General features: G+C 41.6%; 1 pseudogene; it reads left to right on the forward strand.

Moving 5' to 3' along the window:
• The window catches only part of LOC135511352 (pecanex-like protein 2), a 32205-nt pseudogene extending 15292 nt beyond the window's left edge, over positions 1–16913 (forward strand).
• Positions 16914–19379: the final 2466 nt, after the last annotated feature.

Genomic DNA, 19379 nt, shown 5'->3' on the forward strand with positions numbered 1-19379 from the left:
CACGACAGGTCTCTGATCAAGTCCAAACTGATGCCCACTCTTGTGGACAGTGAGGAAGAGGGGGAAGACTCAGAAGACATCAAGGACCCTCTTCCCGAGAAGCTCATGAATTCAGTGGTAATTCAAGAGACTTGCATTGTCTCCTATACTTCTAAATGGATTTGTTCCACTCAAACGCTGTCCCCCGTTTTAGTTTGACTTTAACACACTATTACATCCTGTTGTGATATTGGATTATTTGCTTTTGCTTTTGCAGAAGGAGATTCTTCTTTCGGATCTTGTGGTCTGCTCCATTGCATACATTTTAACCTTTGCTATTACTTCAAGCACTGTCTTCCTGTCCCTAAAGGTGGGTTTCCTACCGCCAAACACCATCCCTAAACTATGTATCATAAATGTCTCGCGTCATAAAACAATGTTGTTTCATCAGGAAATAATTACTGTGGTGTCGTAAATAAAGTGTTTTGGCATCGGTTTGGTATTCAGTCAACCACCCTGGCGCTCCCTCTCTCTCTCTTCCACTTTCTCTCCATCTCTCTCCCTCTCCCCATTTCTCCCCCCTATCTCTCTCCCTCTCTCGCTCCCTCTCTCTCCTTCTCTCCCTCTCCCCCCTCTCTCCCTTTCGGTCCCTCTCCCTCTCTCCCCCTCTCGCTCTCTCTCTCCCTCTTTCTCTTCCATTTTCTCTCTTCTCGCTCCCTCTCTCTTCTCTCCCTGTCTCCCCCTCTCTCTATCTCTCCCTCTATTTTCCTCTCGCTTCCTCTCTCCCCCTTTCTCTCCCTCTCCCCTCCCTCTCCACCTCTCTCTCTTTCTCTATCTCTCCCTCTCTCTCCCTTTCGCTTCCTCTCTTTCTCGCCCACTTTCTCTCTCTCTTTTTCTCTCTCTCCGCCTCTCTCCACCCTTTCTCTCTTTCTCTCTTTCTGCCTCTCCACCCTCTCTCTCTCTCTCCCCCTCCCTCCTCCCTCTCTCTCTCCCCTCTCTCTCATTCCCCCTCTCTCTCACCCCTTCTTTCTCCCTCTCTCCCTTTCTCTCCACAGCCCTTTGTGACCATAGTACTGTATGCTCTGGCAGGGACTGTGGGCTTTGTCACCCACTATCTCATACCTCAGTTACGGAAGCACCACCCTTGGCTCTGGATCTCTCACCCAGTACTAAAGAGCAATGAGTACTCCCAGTATGAGCCCAGAGGTCAATCCTGGCTTATTTATTGGATGTTTGAAATGTTTTCTGACACAATGTGTTCTTTCCTATAGTAGGCCTTTTGTGTCTCTAGCATATTTTATAGAGAATTTGATTAAACACTACATTTAATAGCCTACAGTTCTATACACATATGTGGGCCCAGTTATTTGGGGCACCTCCTCTCTGTGCCTTCATCTTTGTCTGAAGTTGCTTTTAGGTTATTTCCCATTTATATCAGTTTTCATTCATTCCCCCTCTTAAAATCCAAAACCAAGGCATGCAGTGTAGTCATTGATCCATATTCACATGCCAAGAAGGACTATAAATATGTGTCAAATGCTTCAAATATAATGAACAGCTCTTGCGTTTTGTGATTAAAGTTGATTTCATTTTCCAGACAATGCTCAGTTGATGTGGTTTGAGCGTCTGTACGTTGGCTTGCTGTGTTTTGAGAAATACGTTGTTTACCCAGCCATCATTCTGAGTGCGCTCACCAATGATGGCTTCTCACTCAGTCACCGCAAGAAGCTAGGCATCCAGTGAGTTCCTTTGTCCTATACACAAACTGCCTCCTGTCCCTGTCTCTGACACCAAGACCCAGACCTGGGTCAAATTCAACACACACTCCCTCCTTTCACCAAGACCCAGACCTGGGTCAAATTCAACACATACTCCTGACACCAAGGCCCAGACCTGGGTCAAATTGAAAGTAAAACAAATCCAAATCAACATTTATTGGTCACATACACAGTTTGGCAGATGTTGTTACAGAGTGTTTATTGGTCACATACACAGTTTGGCAGATGTTGTTACAGAGTGTTTATTGGTCACATACACAGTTTGGCAGATGTTACAGAGTGTTTATTGGTCACATACACAGTTTGGCAGATGTTGTTACAGAGTGTTTATTGGTCACATACACAGTTTGGCAGATGTTGTTACAGAGTGTTTATTGGTCACATACACAGTTTGGCAGATGTTGTTACAGAGTGTTTATTGGTCACATACACAGTTTGGCAGATGTTGTTACAGAGTGTTTATTGGTCACATACACAGTTTGGCAGATGTTGTTACAGAGTGTTTATTGGTCACATACACAGTTTGGCAGATGTTACAGAGTGTTTATTGGTCACATACACAGTTTGGCAGATGTTGTTACAGAGTGTTTATTGGTCACATACACAGTTTGGCAGATGTTACAGAGTGTTTATTGGTCACATACACAGTTTGGCAGATGTTACAGAGTGTTTATTGGTCACATACACAGTTTGGCAGATGTTACAGAGGGTTTATTGGTCACATACACAGTTTGGCAGATGTTACAGAGTGTTTATTGGTCACATACACAGTTTGGCAGATGTTACAGAGTGTTTATTGGTCACATACACAGTTTGGCAGATGTTACAGAGGGTTTATTGGTCACATACACAGTTTGGCAGATGTTGTTACAGAGTGTTTATTGGTCACATGGTCACATACACAGTTTGGCAGATGTTGTTACAGAGTGTTTATTGGTCACATACACAGTTTGGCAGATGTTACAGAGTGTTTATTGGTCACATACACAGTTTGGCAGATGTTACAGAGTGTTTATTGGTCACATACACAGTTTGGCAGATGTTACAGAGGGTTTATTGGTCACATACACAGTTTGGCAGATGTTGTTACAGAGTGTTTATTGGTCACATACACAGTTTGGCAGATGTTGTTACAGAGGGTTTATTGGTCACATACACAGTTTGGCAGATGTTACAGAGGGTTTATTGGTCACATACACAGTTTGGCAGATGTTACAGAGGGTTTATTGGTCACATACACAGTTTGGCAGATGTTGTTACAGAGTGTTTATTGGTCACATACACAGTTTGGCAGATGTTACAGATGGTTTATTGGTCACATACACAGTTTGGCAGATGTTGTTACAGAGTGTTTATTGGTCACATACACAGTTTGGCAGATGTTACAGAGTGTTTATTGGTCACATACACAGTTTGGCAGATGTTACAGTGGGTTTATTGGTCACATACACAGTTTGGCAGATGTTGTTACAGAGTGTTTATTGGTCACATACACAGTTTGGCAGATGTTGTTACAGAGGGTTTATTGGTCACATACACAGTTTGGCAGATGTTGTTACAGAGTGTTTATTGGTCACATACACAGTTTGGCAGATGTTGTTACAGAGTGTTTATTGGTCACATACACTGTTTGGCAGATGTTACAGAGGGTTTATTGGTCACATACACAGTTTGGCAGATGTTACAGAGGGTTTATTGGTCACATACACAGTTTGGCAGATGTTACAGAGTGTTTATTGGTCACATACACTGTTTGGCAGATGTTACAGAGGGTTTATTGGTCACATACACAGTTTGGCAGATGTTACAGAGGGTTTATTGGTCACATACACAGTTTGGCAGATGTTACAGAGTGTTTATTGGTCACATACACAGTTTGGCAGATATTACAGAGGGTTTATTGGTCACATACACAGTTTGGCAGATGTTACAGAGGGTTTATTGGTCACATACACAGTTTGGCAGATGTTGTTACAGAGTGTTTATTGGTCACATACACAGTTTGGCAGATGTTGTTACAGAGTGTTTATTGGTCACATACACAGTTTGGCAGATGTTACAGAGTGTTTATTGGTCACATACACAGTTTGGCAGATGTTACAGAGTGTTTATTGGTCACATACACAGTTTGGCAGATGTTACAGAGGGTTTATTGGTCACATACACAGTTTGGCAGATGTTACAGAGGGTTTATTGGTCACATACACAGTTTGGCAGATGTTACAGAGGGTTTATTGGTCACATACACAGTTTGGCAGATGTTACAGAGGGTTTATTGGTCACATACACAGTTTGGCAGATATTACAGAGGGTTTATTGGTCACATACACAGTTTGGCAGATGTTACAGAGGGTTTATTGGTCACATACACAGTTTGGCAGATGTTACAGAGGGTTTATTGGTCTCGTACACAGTTTGGCAGATGAGGGTGCAGCGAAATAATTGTGTTACTAGTGTTACAGAGTCTAGTTGATAGGTAATCGACTAGACGGACTGTTCCCCGGACTCCAGTTGTACGGATTTGTACAATGCACTAACAAGGCTATTGAACCTGACATTGGTTTCTGTCTTTATTCATTTATCCAACATATCATACCGAAACAACTAGCTCCAACAGTGCATAACAAATGTCAAACATATACTATAATAATCAAACACTAGAAACAATATATCACGAATGTCAGAACAAATCCCGTTTGAGGTGCTCTGGGTTTAGCTTGGGGTTTCCACTTTTGGAGCTATTCCAGGGGCTCCATTGTACCGAGACTAAATCAAGTATTTGACCCAGGTCTTCTCAGAACCATTTTCAGTTTAAAACCAGTTTGTTTAGATAATCTGTCTAACATTCAGTTTAGAATGTAGTTAATGTTTTTCCAGGTAGACAGTGTGAAATACTTTAAACTTGCTTCTGTCCCACTTATTCGATTAGCTTAAAATGCCAATCTTCATATACTGTAGCACCTGGGGAAACCATTGTCCAGAATCACACAGTTCTTTACAGATTCAGAGGCTTAAAAACCCCATTAGAAAAAAGCTTGAAAAACCTATTTGATTTTTGCCCAAAGTTTTTTTTTTTTATAGAAAAAGACATAATTCATGATGGTTTTATTTCATTTGAGTTTTCGAGTCAAAGATAATATTTTCAGCATCATATTAGTTTTTCAAACAGGTTTGTTAATGATTTTATTTCCGATTACAAAAGTGTTTTCATGATTCTTTTTCATTTCAGTGTCAGTTTTTTGTTTACTATAATAACCTTGGTCTTCACCACTCCCCTCTGTGCATGTTGGAGGTGCAGCAAAACCCTGAGTACCTTCATCAATCAAAGAAATATCACTTTGTCAGTCACTATGCATGACCTTTGCTAGGGAAGAATGTGCGTTGTATATACAGTATTAGCTAGTATTGGTGCAATTGTCTCCCCTGCCTCCCTCTCCCTCCATGTCACCACCACCAAGTACCTGCTGGAGGGCTACAGCATCAGCGAGAACAACGCTGCCACCATGCTGCAGGTGTACGACCTGCGCAAACTGCTCGTCAGCTACTATCTGAAGGTAGTAGACCTTTTGACGTCTTATGGAGATGTAACAAACAATAAAGACTTGAATTTGAATTTAACCTATGATCTAAGCAGTTTAATATTAATGTATTTTTATACTTTCAACATCTTTGTAATTCATTACTGCTTTTATTTCAAAAGCAATTAAGTCTGAGCTTAACTGCTGAGCTTAAAAACCTTTGCAAGCGAGGAGTAGGCAATTAAAATATATATTTCATCATCAATACTTATTCCCTATTGTTTCACCTCTAGAGCATAATCTACTACCTGATCCAGTCCCTGAAGCTACAGACGTGGATCAAGGATCCCTCTATCACGAAGGCTCTGGTGTCCTACACCAAGTGGCACCACATAGAGAGAGACCCGGCCGTGTTCAGCATTAAGATAGACGAGGACTACGTCCACTGCCTCCAGGGCGTCACCAGGGCCAGCTTCTGTAACATCTATCTGGAGTGGATCCAGTACTGTGCCAACAAACTGGAGGAGGTGAGTGGAGATGTGAGATTGCAATGCACAGTACAATAATGCATGTGGTAAGGAAAACTCCAGGCCCTTGTCTAGTTCATTTTTCCTTGTCAGGAAAACTCCTTGCCAAAGTCTAGCTTATTTTTCATGGTCAAGAAAACTCTAGGAACTAGTTCATGCTTCCTGATAAGGTCATGTGGTCAGGGGAGAAAACACGGTCCTATCAAGACCTGCAGTCTTGATGACCCCATGTTGTACCTTTGGTTTCCTTGCTGCTGGTCATTTCAGAGGATGTGAACACTGATGGCCTTTGACCCTTGTGTTTTGCCAGCCTGTGGACTGTGACGAGGACTCCCCTCTGGTCACTCTGTGCTATGCCTTGTCTGTGCTGGGCAGGAGATCCTTGGGGACTGCATCTCACAACGTGTCCAACAGGTGAACCTTCCATAACTGTCAAATATGAATTCCTTTCATGTTATGGGATTTTATTACCCTCCAGGGATGTTGTGTTATATATGGGGTTTTATTACCCTCCAGGGATGTTGTGTTGTGTTATATATGGGGTTTTATTACCCTCCAGGGATGTTGTGTTATATATGGGGTTTTATTACCCTCCAGGGATGTTGTGTTGTGTTATATATGGGGTTTTATTACCCTCCAGGGATGTTGTGTTATATATGGGGTTTTATTACCCTCCAGGGATGTTGTGTTGTGTTATATATGGGGTTTTATTACCCTCCAGGGATGTTGTGTTGTGTTATATATGGAGTTTTACTACCCTCCAGGGATGTTGTGTTGTGTTTATATGGGGTTTTATGACCCTCCAGGGATGTTGTGTTATATATGGGGTTTTACTACCCTCCAGATATGTTGTGTTATATATGGGGTTTTATTACCCTCCAGGGATGTTGTGTTATATATGGGGTTTTATTACCCTCCAGGGATGTTGTGTTATATATGGGGTTTTATTACCCTCCAGGGATGTTGTGTTATATATGGGGTTTTATTACCCTCCATACATGTTGTGTTATATATGGGGTTTTATTACCCTCCAGGGATGTTGTGTTCTGTTATATGGGGTTTTATTACCCTCCAGACATGTTGTGTTATATATGGGGTTTTATTACCCTCCAGGGATGTTGTGTTATATATGGGGTTTTATTACCCTCCAGGGATGTTGTGGTGTTTTATATATGGGGTTTTACTACCCTCCAGACATGTTGTGTTGTGTTATATATGGGGTTTTATTACCCTCCTGGGATGTTGTTTTATATATGGGGTTTATTACCCTCCATGGATGTTGTGTTGTGTTATAAATGGGGTTTTATTACCCTCCAGACAGGTTGTGTTGTGTTATATATGGGGTTTTATTACCCTCCAGACAGGTTGTGTTGTGTTATATATGGGGTTTTATTACCCTCCAGACAGGTTGTGTTGTGTTATATAGGGGTTTTTATTACCCTCCAGGGATGTTGTGGTGTTTTATATATGGGGTTTATTACCCTTCAGGGATGTTGTGTTGTGTTATATATGGGGTTTTATTACCCTCCAGGGATGTTGTGTTGTGTTATATATGGGGTTTTATGGGGTTTTACCCTCCAGGGATGTTGTGTTATATATGGGGTTTTATTACCCTCCAGACAGGTTGATGTTGTGTTATATATGGGGTTTTATTACCCTCCAGGGATGTTGTGTTATATATGGGGTTTTATTACCCTCCAGGGAGGTTGTGTTGTGTTATATATGGGGTTTTATTACCCTCCAGGGATGTTGTGTTATATATGGGGTTTTATTACCCTCCAGATGTTGTGTTATATATGGGGTTTTATTACCATCCAGGGACATGTTGTGTTATATATGGGGTTTTATTACCCTCCAGGGATGTTTTTATATATGGGGTTTTATTACCCTCCAGGGATGTTGTGTTGTGTTATATATGGGGTTTTATTACCCTCCAGGGAAATGTTGTGTTATATATGGGGTTTTACTACCCTCCAGGGATGTTGTGTTATATATGGGGTTTTATTACCCTCCAGGGATGTTGTTTTATATATGGGGTTTTATTACCCTCCAGACATGTTGTGTTATATATGGGGTTTTATTACCCTCCAGGGATGTTGTGTTGTGTTATATATGGGGGTTTATTACTCTCCAGGGATGTTGTGTTATATATGGGGTTGTATTACCCTCCAGGGATGTTGTGTTGTTTTATATATGGGGTTTTACTACCCTCCAGACATGTTGTGTTGTGTTATATATGGGGTTTTATTACCCTCCAGGGATGTTGTTTTATATATGGGGTTTTATTACCCTCCAGGGATGTTGTGTTATATATGAGGTTTTATTACCCTCCAGACTGGTTGTGTTGTATGGGGTTGTATTACCCTCCAGGGATGTTGTGGTGTTTTATATATGGGGTTTTATTACCCTCCAGGGATGTTGTTTTATATATGGGGTTTTATTACCCTCCAGGGATGTTGTTTTATATATGGGGTTTTATTACCCTCCAGACATGTTGTGTTATATATGGGGTTTTATCACCCTCCAGACATGTTGTGTTATATATGGGGTTATATTACCCTCCAGGGATGTTGTGGTGTTTTATATATGGGGTTTTATTACCCTCCATGGATGTTGTGTTGTGTTATATATGGGGTTTTATTACCCTCCATACATGTTGTGTTATATATGGGGTTTTATTACCCTCCAGACATGTTGTGTTATATATGGGGTTTTATCACCCTCCAGACAGGTTGTGTTATATATGGGGTTTTATTACCCTCCAGACAGGTTGTGTTATATATGGGGTTTTATTACCCTCCAGACATGTTGTGTTATATATGGGGTTTTATTACCCTCCAGGGATGTTGTTTTATATATGGGGTTTTATTACCCTCCAGGGATGTTGTGTTGTGTTATATATGGGGTTTTATTACCCTCCAGAAATGTTGTGTTATATATGGGGTTTTATTACCCTCCAGACATGTTGTGTTATATATGGGGTTTTATTACCCTCCAGACATGTTGTGTTATATATGGGGTTTTATTACCCTCCAGACATGTTGTGTTATATATGGGGTTTTATTACCCTCCAGGGATGTTGTGTTGTGTTATATATGGGGGTTTATTACTCTCCAGGGATGTTGTGTTATATATGGGGTTTTATCACCCTCCAGACAGGTTGTGTTATATATGGGGTTTTATTACCCTCCAGACAGGTTGTGTTATATATGGGGTTTTATTACCCTCCAGACATGTTGTGTTATATATGGGGTTTTATTACCCTCCAGGGATGTTGTTTTATATATGGGGTTTTATTACCCTCCAGGGATGTTGTGTTGTGTTATATATGGGGTTTTATTACCCTCCAGAAATGTTGTGTTATATATGCGGTTTTATTACCCTCCAGACATGTTGTGTTATATATGGGGTTTTATTACCCTCCAGGGATGTTGTTTTATATATGGGGTTTTATTACCCTCCAGGGATGTTGTGTTATATATGAGGTTTTATTACCCTCCAGACAGGTTGTGTTTGTATGGGGTTGTATTACCCTCCAGGGATGTTGTGTTATATATGGGGTTTTATTACCCTCCAGACATGTTGTGTTATATATGGGGTTTTATCACCCTCCAGACATGTTGTGTTATATATGGGGTTTTATTACCCTCCAGGGATGTTGTGGTGTTTTATATATGGGGTTTTATTACCCTCCATGGATGTTGTGTTGTGTTATATATGGGGTTTTATTACCCTCCATACATGTTGTGTTATATATGGGGTTTTATTACCCTCCAGGGATGTTGTGTTATATATGGGGTTTTATCACCCTCCAGACATGTTGTGTTATATATGGGGTTTTATTACCCTCCAGGGATGTTGTGGTGTTTTATATATGGGGTTTTATTACCCTCCATGGATGTTGTGTTGTGTTACATATGGGGTTTTATTACCCTCCATACATGTTGTGTTACATATGGGGTTTTATTACCCTCCAGACATGTTGTGTTATATATGGGGTTTTATTACCCTCCAGGGATGTTGTTTTATATATGGGGTTTTATTACCCTCCAGGGATGTTGTTTTATATATGGGGTTTTATTACCCTCCAGGGATGTTGTGTTGTGTTATATATGGGGTTTTATTACCCTCCAGACAGGTTGTGTTATATATGGGGTTTTATTACCCTCCAGACATGTTGTGTTATATATGGGGTTTTATTACCCTCCAGGGATGTTGTTTTATATAGGGGGTTTTATTACCCTCCAGGGATGTTGTGTTATATAGGGGGTTTTATTACCCTCCAGGGATGTTGTTTTATATAGGGGGTTTTATTACCCTCCAGGGATGTTATGTTATATATGGGGTTTTATTACCCTCCAGAAATGTTGTTTTATATATGGGGTTTTATTACCCTCCAGACATGTTGTGTTATATATGGGGTTCTATTACCCTCCAGGGATGTTGTGTTGTGTTATATATGGGGTTTTATTACCCTCCAGGAATGTTGTGTTGTGTTATATATGGGGTTTTATTACCCATCCATGTTGGATGTTCCAGGGATGTTGTGTTATATATGGGGTTTTATTACCCTCCAGAAATGTTGTGTTATATATGGGGTTTTATTACCCTCCAGGACATGTTGTGGTGTTTTATATATGGGGTTTTATTACCCTCCATACATGTTTGTGTTATATATGGGGTTTTATTACCCTCCAGGGATGTTGTTTTATATATGGGGTTTTATTACCCTCCAGGGATGTTGTGTTATATATGGGGTTTTATTACCCTCCAGACAGGTTGTGTTGTATGGGGCTGTATTACCCTCCAGACATGTTGTGTTATATATGGGGTTTTATTACCCTCCAGGGATGTTGTGTTGTTTTATATATGGGGTTTTATTTCCCTCTGGGGATGTTCTGTTGTGTTATATATGGGGTTTTATTACCCTCCAGACATGTTGTGTTGTGTTATATATGGGGTTTTATTACCCTCCAGGGATGTTTTGTGTTATATATGGGGTTTTATTACCCTCCAGACATGTTGTGTTATATATGGGGTTTTATTACCCTCCAGACATGTTGTGTTATATATGGGGTTTTATTACCCTCCAGGGATGTTGTGGTGTTTTATATATGGGGTTTTATTACCCTCCATGGATGTTGTGTTGTGTTATATATGGGGTTTTATTACCCTCCATACATGTTGTGTTATATATGGGGTTTTATTACCCTCCAGACATGTTGTGTTATATATGGGGTTTTATCACCCTCCAGACATGTTGTGTTATATATGGGGTTTTATTACCCTCCAGACATGTTGTGTTATATATGGGGTTTTATTACCCTCCAGGGATGTTGTTTTATATATGGGGCTGTATTACCCTCCAGACATGTTGTGTTATATATGGGGTTTTATTACCCTCCAGGGATGTTGTGTTGTTTTATATATGGGGTTTTATTTCCCTCTGGGGATGTTCTGTTGTGTTATATTTGGGGTTTTATTACCCTCCAGACATGTTGTGTTGTGTTATATATGGGGTTTATTACCCTCCAGGGATGTTGTGTTATATATGGGGTTTTATTACCCTCCAGACATGTTGTGTTATATATGGGGTTTTATTACCCTCCAGGGATGTTGTGGTGTTTTATATATGGGGTTTTATTACCCTCCATGGATGTTGTGTTGTGTTACATATGGGGTTTTATTACCCTCCATACATGTTGTGTTATATATGGGGTTTTATCACCCTCCAGACATGTTGTGTTGTGTTATATATGGGGTTTTATTACCCTCCAGGGATGTTGTTTTATATATGGGGTTTTATTACCCTCCAGGGATGTTGTGTTATATATGAGGTTTTATTACCCTCCAGACAGGTTGTGTTGTATGGGGCTGTATTACCCTCCAGACATGTTGTGTTATATATGGGGTTTATTACCCTCCAGACATGTTGTGTTATATATGGGGTTTTATTACCCTCCATGGATGTTGTGTTGTGTTATATATGGGGTTTTATTACCCTCCATACATGTTGTGTTATATATGGGGTTTTATTACCCTCCAGACATGTTGTGTTATATATGGGTTTTTATCACCCTCCAGACATGTTGTGTTATATATGGGGTTTTATTACCCTCCAGGGATGTTGTGGTGTTTTATATATGGGGTTTTATTACCCTCCATGGATGTTGTGTTGTGTTACATATGGGGTTTTATTACCCTCCATACATGTTGTGTTATATATGGGGTTTTATCACCCTCCAGACATGTTGTTATATATGGGGTTTTATTACCATCCAGGGATTTTGTGTCATATATGGGGTTATATATGGGGTTTTATTACCCTCCAGGGATGTTGTGTTATATATGGGGTTTTATTACCCTCCAGGAACGAAATAAAACATCAATCCACAGAGCTGTAGTTTCATTGATATTCCATAAGGGGGCAGCTATGGCTCTCTGTTGTATCACAGTGATACGTGATGTGAGTCTCCAAATTCTACCCCTCTGTTGCTGTAATGTGTTAAAACCCTTGACAATGCTCCCTTTCTCTGTGTCTCTAATTTCAGTTTGGAGTCGTTCTTGTATGGGTTCAACACTCTGTTCAAAGGAGACTTCCGTATCGCTACGAAAGATGAGTGGGTGTTCACAGACATGGATTTGCTGCAGAAAGTGGTGGTCCCAGGCGTGAGGATGAGTCTCAAGCTCCATCAGGTATTCACAATATTCCACCTTGAAGACAATATTATTTGCTCACTTTCTCCCTTATTGAAGTAGAATATGTAGGTAACTGTACATTTAACCTTGCGCTCTTCCTGTGCTTTCTCATTGGACAGCATGTGTACCTTGATGTACAGTGGAGCTGCAAATATAAGCCAGGTGGCAATCAAAGGCACATTGTGGATAAGTGCACTGCACTTGACTTTTGAAAGGTAATTTACCCTGAGCTGCTTTTATTATGAATACAATTCCCGCAAATATCTGGAAAAATTGCCTTTAGAAGGTGCAATTCACTGTAAACCACAGGAGGCTAGTGAGGGGTGGACTGATTATATTTATGTCTGTAATGGAATGAATGGAGCACATGGAAACTGTTTGATACTGTTCCATTTATGCCATTCCAGCCATTATTCTATTCCGGTCCTCTCATTATTAAGGCGCCACCTGTGCTGTAAACGCTGCGGATATAGGCTCAAGCATAAATTACATTTTGAAGGTCAATAATTTGTCGACAGTGCTCCGTTAATTGAATCCTGTCTTTAAAGTGGTTCAGTTAATCCCTGTTGTAAAGCTTTTACTCAGGGTGATATTTACTGCTCTTGTTCCTTGGTTGCTCTCAGGACCACTTTACATGTCTGGAGGAGACCGAGGAGCCAGCCATCTTGTACAAGGCCATTAGTAACTACAAGATCAGTCTGGTGATCTGAGATGAGAGTGACCCAGCCTGGAGGAAGGCAGTTTTGTCCAGCCGGGACACTCTTCTCACACTGAGACACATGGTGGACGACGGCACGGACGAGTACAAGATCATCATGCTCTACAAACGCCACCTCAGCTTCAAGGTCATCAAGGTGTGTGTGAGATGACTGGTGTAGGGTGATGTAGCCCCTAGACACTGATCTTGCATTTACCCCCACCAATGTTTAAGGTTAGGATTGGGGAAGGGGAACCTGATCCTAGAACTGTACAGTTGTGCTGAACACATGCTGAATTCCAAGCCCCTACTCCATAGCCACTTCTGTAGATCTGAGAGGATTGGATAAATATGGCGTTATTACATCTATCCGGAAGTTATTAGCATATTTCTTGCATCTATCCAGTCATCTCAGATCTACAGAAGGGGCTATGTTACTATAGGTCAAACAGGAATTATTCAACATTGTTGTCTGTTCAAGCTGTCTGGAACATGAGATGAAGTTACTCTGATCAACTCTACATATTGATACGAGTTTTGCGTGTGGGGTGGATGAGTTGTTGGTTTGATTAATACATAAAGAAACTTGATCCAAATGGTTCTGCCATATCCAGTTGATTAAAATGGTGATTTAATCAGAGTAAAGAAATGTGGAGTTGGACGGTGTGTAATGTGTATTCAGATGTCAGTAATACTACCCTCTTCATTCTCTTCTGTCTTCTAGATCAATAAGGAGTGTGTAAGGGGCCTGTGGGCCGGCCAGCAGCAGGAGCTGGTGTTCTTACGCAACCCCAACCCAGAGCGCGGCAGCATCCAGAACTCCAAGCAGGCCCTCCGAAACATGATCAACTCGTCGTGCGACCAGCCGCTGGGCTACCCCATGTACGTGTCCCCCCTCACCACCTCCTACATGGGCACCCACAAGCAGCTGAGGAGCATCTGGGGCGGCCCTCTCAGCCTGGACGGCATCAAGACCTGGCTCTTGTCCAAGTGGCTGCGGTGAGTTCTGGCTGCTGGAGGCCGACCAAGGGGGAACAGAGGGTCTTCTTTATCAGTCAGTCTGCCTGTGTTCTGCTCCCCTATGGATGGAATCCAATCAGGGCCTTTCCTGCTGTGACAGCACCACTCTTCCCAAACCATATTGGGCTAAAATGCTGTGACATGTTCAGCTGCATCCAGCGCATTTGAATAACTGCCATCTACTGTTAGGCTTATGGGCCTTGTTATGTTTAGTGTGAGGTGTGGCCTGCACTGTAAACCACTTATAGGGACATGTTTTCATTTGAGATCAGATTTAGATTTTTTTATCCAGATTCATTGCCCTTCAGTTATAGTTACATGTTTTAACTCCATTTTAATAAAGCTGTCAAGGTGTTTAGAAAGGTAACATAGGCCGACTGGGTGTTTGTGTTGTAGGGTGCGGAAGGATAACCTGACCAGCTGTAACAGCGGTGTGAACATGGAGGATGTGGACTGTGCAGGTGGCTCCTCTTCTCTGAGCCACAACCCAAACTCCATCACCTCCCAGAGCCTGAGTCTGTACCAGGCCAGGACCTCTCAGGCCAATAGGCAGCACACTGCAGGTTTGGTCCTCTACAGGAGAGGCACACATGATACATTTAAAGGAATAGTTCACCCAAGTTACAACATTAAATTGGTTTCCTTACTAGGAAAGCATGACACGTCTAAGTAGAGCCTTGCGCAGCTATGTTCATGGTTCTGCCATGTTGGTTCTGACAGCTATGTTCACGGTTCTGTCATGTTAGGTTCTGACAGACTGGGTCATTTTATCTGTATGTGCATCCATCCAGGGAGGAGAGAGTACCGGAGCCGCTCAGTGCAGCCCCAGAGCCAGCGGCCTCCAGTCACCAGCCAGTCAGGGCGCATCCTGGACAGCGAGCAGGTGTCAGCTTCGGCCAATGGCCTGGTGCAGCGCCTCTCCAACAGCCAGCTGTCCTTCAACACCTCCATCGCCTCTGTCTTCTCCCAGGTTCCACGACTCTCCACGGCCGGGGGCCAGCTGAGCTCCCAGCTCCAGGCTGCAGCCCACCACCACTCAAGCCAGGGTCCTCCTCCAGCTCCACCCTTAGTCTGCTGTTCGGCAAGAGGAGCTTCTCCAGCGGCCTTGTCATCTCTGGCCTGTCGGCAGCCGAGGGTGGTAACTCCATGGACACACAGTCGTCTAGCAGCGTCAACATCACCATGGGTGGACCCTCCATGGGTGGACCCTCATGCCGGTCCACCAGCAGAGCCACACAGGTAGAAGCCAGAGCTCCTGCCCCAGAATATATTTAGTAGCATTTATTAAGCTTAATTCTTGAAATTATATTACCATTTAATCATGTTCTCTATGTAGGCATTTAATGTCAACAGTTGAGGACAACCTCTACAAAAATGTGCTTTTTAGCTGGTATAATATTTCAGATTGTATTAATACATTATTTTCAATGTTTTTCCAGTGGACATCAGAGCCCTACGAGAGTGTAGATGCAACCTACTCCAACACTCCCAATGGTGTGAAAGACAACACACCATCAAAAGATAAAGGCTGCACACAGGGCGCGGATAAGAGCCAGGAGGACACAACAGCCTCTGCAACCCATAAACTTCCAGAGCAAATGACTATCTGAGAGCACCAACACATGCCTCACTCCGCAGCATGTTCAGCCCCAGTGTTCTGAATGTAAACAACAATGTCCTTTGCTCCAGTGACAAAATAAATAATTTTGATGAAAAACACATTGTTCATTATCCTACGCCAGGGAGGGTTTTTCAAACGGTTATGAATTATGTGTTAATAGTGTTCTAAAATCTCCAACACAACAGACTAATTACCAGTGGTGGAAAAAGTACCCGACTGCCATACTTGAGTAAAATTAAAGATATCTTTTAATAGAAAATTACTCTTGAAAAAGTGAAGGTCACCCAGTAAAATACTATTTGAGTAAAAGTCTAAAAGTATTTGATTTTAAATATACTTAAGTATTAAAAGTAAATGTAATTTCAAAAATATACATAAGTATTGAAAGTAAAAAATGTCAAATTCCTTATATTAGGCAAAGCAGACAGCACAATTATTTTTTTTTACAGAAAAGTCAGGCACACTCCAACACTTGACATAATTTATAAATGAAGCATTTGGGTTTAGTGAATCCGCCAGATCAGAGACAATACGGATGACCAGGGATGTTCTCTTGACAAGTGTGTGAATTGTACCATTTTCCTGCCCTGTTAAGCATTCAATATGTAACAAGTACTTTTGGGTGTCAGGGAAAATGTATGGAGTAAAAAGTACATTATTTTATTTAGGAATATAGTGAAGTAAAAGTTGTCAAAAATATAAATAGTAAAGTACTGTCAGGATTTGGCCAGGGTTGTTCCGGTTGTTGGTCAGTAGATGCCCCCATTGTGCTTTTTGTCCTTATGTTTTTCCCTTGTTCCCCATTATTATTTGCACCTGTGTCTCGTTTCCCCTGAGTGTATTTAAACCCTTAGTTTCCCTCTGTTCTGTGCTCTGTGTTTGTATGTTAGCACCCTGCCCTAGTGTTCTGTGTGCTCTTGTCGATTCCGGGTGACGTTCTTGTGGTTATTTGTTTTTGTTTATTTTTGGTGAGTTTCTTTTGAGGTCTTTTTTTGTGTTTTACCTACCACCTTTTGGATTTGCCATTTTTTGTATTTTAGGATTTTTTCTTTATTAAATACACCGTCTTAAGTACTGCTGTGTCTGCCTCATCTTCTGGGTTCTGCTGACTATTCGTGGCTCAGTTGGTTAAGTGACTGTTTCTCACTCCGGAGACCCAGGTTCGAAACCGGGTCCTGACAAGTACAGATAACCCAAAAACTACTTAAGAAGTATTCTAAATATTTTTTACTTAAGTACCTTACACTGGATTCATTCCACACTGTGGAGTGTGGACAAGAATCACTTCTGCTATTTGCACCACAAACAGATCACTTCAAGGATATCTGGTGCATGAGATATGGACGCCTTTTATGGACTGATGTTAATTTCACAACACACCCAGTGTACCAATAAAAAAAATCCAATAAATAGGTGCTTGAAACAACGTTTGTAGGGTTAATAAATTGGAGAATGTTTGGTAATTTTCTAAAGGTTGCACCTCTGGAGTAGAGATGGAAGAATGCAGACTTTGGGAAAGTAAAACACGTAGGTCTTTTCTCAATTGGCAAAAGTACCTCCTCTCCTCGATTCCTCTGTCCTCTTCTCCATCACACGGAAATATATTTGGTCACCATATGTAGGAGTGTCAATTTTGGTAATAGGTGAAAAGGAGTTTCCTCCTCTCCTTGATTGCCTTCTCCAGCAGGGGATGCTCAGGTGTATCCTATCGTGGGAAAGTTTTGAAATCAGCCACACACCCTTAGAAACAGCTGTTGTTTTCTCAAAGGAGAAAAGCATGAACACATTTTAAAATCTGGTGGAAGGAGCTATAGAAGGACGGGCTCATCGTAATGGCTGGAATAGAAGAAATGGAACAGAGTCAAACGTGGTGTTTGACACCGTTCAATCTATTCCATTCCAGCCATTACAATGAGCCCGTCCTCCTACAGCTCCTCCCACCAGCCTTCTCTGTTATATATAGAATGTCTAGCACAACTAGCTTCATTTCTTTTTGCAGCATTATTGAACTGGATGGCCGTCTGCGCTCTTTAAAGGCCCTTTATATCAAATAGTGTCTGTTATAGGTGTGTAGGTTACAAAATAAGAATACTAATAATAAGAATCCTAAACTGAAGCTTAAATAAATAAATAGAGCTGATTTATTGGGACATCATAATGAAAGAACAAAACACAAACCTTTTTGTCATCAAGCCATTGGCTTAGATTCAATTGGGACCGCAGAAGATTCGTATTATAGCACAATTGACATTTAAATGTAATTTCCAATTGAGTAGACAAGCGAGCAGTGTGTCAAGAAGCAATACATCTTGGCAGGATCGTGTTTTGGAAGACACATGACTCTCGACCTTCACCTCTTCCGAGTCCGTACAGTAGTTGCAGCGATGGGACAAGACTGTAACTACCAATTTGAGGAAAAGGGGTAAAAAAAATACCAACTGGTGTTGTCTTCACGGCTACCACTGTGAGCGGCCTTCATTGGGTTCAGCTGTCAGTCTCACAACGCCTTACTCGAGTGTGTGTATGGGCACAGTCAGGTACCCCCTGGGCAGTCATTAGCAGGCCTGCCCTGCCCTCACCAAACTAACAAGTCTGGGAGCATTGCATTAAAACAACACCTGCTTTGTACAGGGGACAGAAAAGACAAGCTGTGTGTATTAACACTCAACCTAGCTTCCACAGTCAGACCCAGGGTCATGCAATATACTGTAGGGCAATGTTCAGTAGAAGGAGTGACAGAGATGATATTGTCTTCAATATTATTGAGTCAAGTTATTTCAAATTTCCAGATGTAGTGCAGTAGGTGGAACTCTAAATCAGATTTTTTCATTAGAATAAAATTATTCTTAGGTGGCCTCCAACCCCACTGTCTGTACCTTCTTTCTCACATGTCCTGAGGTGAATTGTTCATACAGTGAAGACCACTGAGACCCACCGTCCTTCCCGTCTGCCTCTGCAGAGTTATCATCTGCAGAGTTATCAGTTGCAGGAGTGTAACATACAGGCTCCATCTCATATATATATATTTTTTACCTTTATTTAACTAGGCAAGTTGGTTAAGAACAAATTCTTATTTTCAATGACGGCCTAGGAACAGTGGGTTAACTGCCTTGTTCAATGGCAGAATTACATAGTTTTACCTTGTCAGCTCGGGGATTCGATCTTGCAAACTTTTGATTACTAGTCTCACCACTAGGTTACCTGCCGCCCCTTAAATTGCCTCAGGAGAAGTCCCAGATTTCCCTACTCTTCTTTCTGCCCTCTCAGGACCAGTGAGCATGCTCCCTGGCCATCTAGAACACATGTTAGTGCAGACACAGAGGAGGGCAATTTGCTAACATGTTATCAGTTTACAAGGGGCTAGTGATCGAGTTACTGGGCAAACGGGCCAGACAATAAGCATTTTCAGGGGGAAATGGTAATCGCAGGGGGTGTTGTTTTCGTGGTAATAGGTGAGCAGATGGCCATCTGAGTAACAACAACAAGTCTCTTGATGTTTCCTAGTAATACTATACCTCCCTTCCTCCTTGTCCAACCTGA

This window comes from Oncorhynchus masou, chromosome 24 (assembly GCF_036934945.1).
Source record: "Oncorhynchus masou masou isolate Uvic2021 chromosome 24, UVic_Omas_1.1, whole genome shotgun sequence".
Lineage (NCBI taxonomy): Eukaryota > Metazoa > Chordata > Actinopteri > Salmoniformes > Salmonidae > Oncorhynchus > Oncorhynchus masou.